Source organism: Callionymus lyra, chromosome 19, assembly GCF_982586985.1.
Source record: "Callionymus lyra chromosome 19, fCalLyr1.hap1.1, whole genome shotgun sequence".
Taxonomy (NCBI): domain Eukaryota; kingdom Metazoa; phylum Chordata; class Actinopteri; order Syngnathiformes; family Callionymidae; genus Callionymus; species Callionymus lyra.
In genome coordinates this window covers 5,729,411-5,735,410 of record NC_141836.1, presented here as the reverse complement: position 1 = coordinate 5,735,410, position 6,000 = coordinate 5,729,411, and positions in this window count along the sequence as shown.

Genomic DNA, 6,000 nt, shown 5'->3' with positions numbered 1-6,000 from the left:
GATAAATTCTTCCAATAAACGGTTAAAAAAGTCTGTATTTACAAGGTTGTTTGTAGCAGAAGCTAAAAGGCTAACATATAGATCAGGGGTAGGGAACCTGGTCCAGAAAGAGCCGCAGTGGGTGCAGGTTTTTGTTCCAACCGATCAAGCATGTACAGTTTAACCAATGAGGTTTCAGTTGAACAAGCAACACCAGACTGACAATCAACTGATTACACTCCTAAGACACCTGATTGGATAAAATGTGTCCTCTTGAATGGTTGGAACGAAAACCTGCACCCACTGCGGCTCTTTCTGGACCAGGTTCCCTATCCCTGATATAGATAGACAGATAACACTCTCTAGCTGGTTTTTCAGGATTGCATTCGTTTTAAGAATCTTCCAATCCCTATATTGATAACTAGCATGGATCGGTAACGCAGAACAAACGTCCTCATAATGTCCAGTACTGGACCTTGTGAAGTGGTATCGGACTATCCCTGGTTTATAGCTCTTCAAGACATTTATACAGTTTCATTTGTTGTGAAAAAAAGCATTCATCGATTATTGAATCCAATAATCTTGATTGGAATTAAACACCACCATGAGGTTGTTCATGTTATCACGGGTCCTCACGGTCAAAACCCGGATAAAAAAAGGCTTCTCCGACAGTCAAACGTCGGGTTCAGAAGGAGCTATGTGGGACTTCTCTTTAGTTAGAGATAGACTCGTCGGTTTTAGAAAGATTTGGGGCCGGATGTGAAGTAACCATCATGAGAACCGGACCTCGAGCGAACACGCATCGGGATCCAACAGACAACCCTCCCCGGTTACAGTTCAACCTCTTTTACCTTCAGGAAATAGAATCATGGAATTGTTCAACCACCACCACACATCCAAGTGATTCTCTGTGACCTCTGGCCCCGGATGAGTCATGTGGTGGATGCATGCTGCACGGCTGAGGGGGGATCGTTGGTAAAGGTGGTAAGAGCGAGTGGGAGTGAAGCGCATAAGTTATCCTGCAGGAAAATGAGCAGGAACTGTAGGTGTTTCACTGATGGATTTGTAACTGATTTAGGGAACAGTACGTCATGTTTCTCACGGGACAAAAAGAACAAAAAGAGGATAAAAGGGAGAGGAGTCTAAAGTATGTAGGGCTGACGATTGATAGAGATCGCTTCAAACTAAAAGCACTGACAGTTCAGCTTTTGTAATCCTCACTACGAGCCGTTTTGTTACTAAAAAAAACAAAACAAAAACAGAATTAAGTTCCAATGAAAAGGTACAGTGAACACAACAAGTGACAAATCAATCTGATGTTCACTGCATTTGTCAGTTTTCTCTTCCGAAAAATTCACACATAATCAAGTTTTGATAACGCACAAGTACCAAAACTTGGCACCGATAGACAAAGCATGTTTCATTACTCTGTCCTACCAAAGTATTTTTGATGGTGCAGCAAAGGAACCCAAGTCGATACCCAGCCCCAAGTCTATCACATATAAGGTAAGCCTTGGTGTTGCACAAGGTTCTGTTCCGGGCCCTATCATATTCACAATTTGTATGCTGGCACTAGGCAATGTAAGTAAGTAAATTATATTTATAGAGCGCTTTTCCAGACCAGGGTCACAAAACATTAAACAATCAAAACAATACCCGATAAAATATATACTTAAAAGGTCAAGATAACACGGAGAACAACACAGGAGTCTCAGAAAATCAGGGAAAAGTCGGCACGAATTAAAATGTTTGGAGAGGTTTCTTGAAAGAGTCAGTCCAGAAAGGTCTCCATAAATGTTCACTTCTATGCCGACGACACCCAACTGTCTAGTCATGAATGGAGCCAGATGGAAATGTTTCAGGCTAACCTGGATAACCCAGAGCTTTCTTTAACTGAAGGACACAACAGAAGGCCGACCACATAGTTTGGTTCGGCTCTAGGTTACTGCCGTTCCAAAAACATCACAACTAGAATGAAAACTAAGAGAAAAGAGGTTAAGTGGCGCTGACTAGCATTTTGTGTACCTTGAGTAAAATGACAGTCGCTCGCAACTATGCGAGGGTCAATCGAGCATCGTTTACTATCACTTTCATCTATTACTTTCATCTCAAAATACATCTTCGTAAACAAGCTTAAGATATTGACACAACATCAGTGACTTGAGAGAACCTTAAGCCTTCTCCCATGACTCCCATGATCCCCTCCCAGAATATTTCTGATTCTGACGCGTCATATCAGCATTAAAAGCGGATTGTATCCTCTCATCCTAAGCTCAGCCATTGCCGAGTATTCACGTTCCTTTAACTTTGGAGGACGTAAAACAGCTGCCATCTAGAGGCCAGAAGTTTAATCGCAACACAAATATGAGCAGAGCAATTTCAGGTTTATTGTAAATTAAAATATTATATACAATTAACTAAAATATAAACAATAGAAGAACCATGGAAAAATGAAATATGATTTGAAAGAAAAAATATTTTGCACATAATATTTAAATATATCCTGTAATGTAGGATAATATATAACTGGAAATACATTTTTTCACAAGGTACTGCAACACACAAACTGGGCAACAGATCAGAACAGCAAGCGACTACATAAAGCAGGAAGTGATTAAAAGAAGGCAGACGACAGGATGTCAAGTCTTTTGTGTACTTGTTTTTGGGCACAACAGCAACGTATCGGTGATGATTGCAGCTGCCAGAGACTCATTGATTTCTCCTCCACAGGCCCACGGGCTGCTGCTGGTTCCCGTCCTTCAAACGCTCGCTGGTGTTCCAGGCCCGGCTCTCCAGCCCAGAGCGCTGCTGCTGTCACACCCAGTGCTCAGGGACCATCTGACGAATCCTGCCGTCGCTTTAATTATGCAGCCTTTCACTCACTCTTTTTTTCCCCACTCAGTGTCTCTTTGTGTGTCCATAGTTTACAGCCCAAGGACCACACTGGAGACGAGAGCCGCCAAGGTAACAGAGCGACTTTTCACTCCATTTGTTTTAAACATAGATAGAACGTTGGAGACGGTTTTTGACTCAACAGTGTCTAATTAGTTTCGAGGTCAGTAAAACAGACTATCAAAGCAGAAACGGAGAATGTATATAGGGTTCCTTACACGCTTTCAGACCAAAGACACTGAAAATGGACCGAAAAGATAAGCAAGTAATGGTTATTTCTAAAGCGCCTTTCTAGGGGATTTGGAAGGTTGACTTTTCATCGCTTTAATTATTTTTTACTTTTTTTATGTTTTCATTTTGCCCGTTTCATATACATTTCTTCATAACAAATGTGGCGTCTAATACATTAACAAGACGCTACGCTAAAATAAACAATTAACAGTCAATTTAAAAAGTATTTATACTGAATTAGAGCTACATTTTAATAGAAAAACATTGGAAAAAGTACTTTAAAATAATTATTGGAAATTACCAAATATATTAATAATACTAAATAATATGTATATTCAAAATGTGTAACAAATTGAGGTTTGTTTGGCGATATCTACGACTATATTTCAATATATATCGCGGTACTGTAGAGACAAGGATATTTTATTAGTATTTTCCTAGTACTTGACTTTGGAGCAACAGAATATATAGACCTCTTGACATATTTTTGGTTTTAAAAACAAATAAAAGTAGTTACGACTTCCTCAACACTACATCGACTGTATCCTCTCATCCTCAGTCATCTCGTGATTTCCTTGTTCCCTTAAATGCAGAGGACGTAATGGCTGCTGCCATCTAGTGGCCAGAAGTTTAATTGCGACAACAAAAATGAACAAATGTTTGCATTTTTAATTGTAAACTAATAATGGATTTAATACAAACATTACTGAAATAGAAACCATTAGAGGATAATGATTAAAAATATGATTTGAAAGACGATTACATAATATATTGGAATAAGGCCCTAATAATAAATGGGGTCCGGCTCAAAACAGTCTGATTGCCGTTTAAATGTGAAGTCAACGCTTTAGAGGAACCACATGAATCGCTCGCCTGTGAAAAGTGAGCGGGTTAAGAAAGTTGTTGGGATCAGGAGGTTAAACATCCGAACCGGCTGCTCTGGAAACATAATTGAGTTGGTCCGCCCACCAGCGAGACCATCTCGCCTGCATCCGTGACACCGGCGTTTACCTGGCAGGACTTTTCAACCTCCGGAGTCAACGGCTGCAGCTTTTCTTTATCCAGCAGATATATTTAACGAATCTTGCCAATTCTAAAGCTGCGGGACATTTCTGATGATTTTGGTGTGTGTGATTCCACCTGGCACGACCGAACAAGCGCCCGTCAGAAGCCGTGTTTGCGAGCGTTTGCATGTGCGTGTGAGTGGGCAGCGGCCACGGAGGACGAGTGGATGTTGGCAGCGCTCCAGGTGGATGGAGGCTGAGTGGGGGCCTCTGCTCGCTGAAATATTGATCGTGGAGCCTGAAGCACCTGCAGGGTGCAGCCGAGTTTGGACAATATATGCAGATCGCTGTGCAAAAAAAAAAAAAAAAGAAGAAGTTCCAGCCTCTTCATCCGCTCGCTGGTGGAGTCTCGGCTTCAGTGGCACTTTGAGAGCTCCTGCTTCATGGAGCTTCCACTTCATCATCAGTCGTTTACTCCGACACCAGCATGGTTTAAACTGTTCTTGGACAACAGATTTTTAATTTATTGATCATAGCGAGAATTCTGACCCGCTCAAGTAGGAGAACTCACATTTCTCCGATCCTTAAAACTCTTCACTGGCTTCCAGTTTCTTTCAGGATCAACTTTAAAATTCTGGTTCTTACTTTCAGATCCATTCATGGTCAGGCTCCTCCTTACATCACTGATCTGATCCAGACTTACATCCCAGCTCGGTCTCTGAGGTCTGTGGATCAGAATCTACTGATGGTTCCTCGCACACGGCTCAGGACCAGAGGAGAGAAATCTTTTCAGGCTGTTGCTCCTAAGCTTTGGAACAATCTTCCTCTCTCTTTGCTCTTGATGGATCTACTGACTCATTTAAGAAACATCTTAAGACGTTTCTATTTGTTCAGGCTTTTCCTTGAATTTCTCGAACTCCTGTGTTGTTCTCGGTGTTGTCTTGATCTTTGAAGTATGTACTGTTTTGAGTATTGTTTTGATTGTTAAAGCGCTTTGTGACCCTGGTCTCGAAAAGCGCTATATAAATAAATATTACTTACTTACTTATAGTTTATTAATTAACTTTTCTATTCTTCCTTTATTCACATTTTTTTTTCTTCAAATATTGTCCATTTTTAATGATTCCAAATTTGAATTAATGTAAAACCAAGTTTTAACATTTAAATGAAGCTTCGAATACAATATAATATAAATATAATGTAAACGACAGTCTTGAATCCTCCCTTATATATTAGTGGTAAAAATTAATAATTTTATTATTATTATTTATTGTGATATTTTTTTATTATCACTGGACTATTAGCGGTGTGTAAAGATCTTGCGATATGATGCGTATAACAATACAGGGGCCACTATATGATGTACTGTAGTAACAAGTATATATGTGTAGTATTGTCCAGTACTTGACTCTAGTGTTGCAGAATTTACAGACCGCATGACTCTTGACGAAGTCGTAACTGCTCATTAGTTTTGAAACCAAAAGTCAAAACATCAGCTTTAAAAGCCGTCTGTATCCTCTCGTCCTCAGTCATCACCGAGATTTTACCGTATTTTTATACTTTTAGCTGCGGGGGACGTAATGACTGCTGCCATCTAGCGGCCAGAAGTAATTTTTTTTTAGAATACCTCTCAAATAAGAATGAAGCACTTTAAAAATATATATAATTTAATGTCCTGGGCCAGAGAAAAAGGATACGACATAACAATCATTTTTTGCAGGACATCTTTTAGAAAAACTAATTATTCCAAATAAGAGAGTAAACGACAGATTTAAGAGTATATTAATATAATTTATTAGTTCAAATTACTTCAATATCAAACTTGCAATAATCAAATAATACCAAATTGTCATGGATTCAATAGGCAATTTACTCAACGATGATTGACAGATGT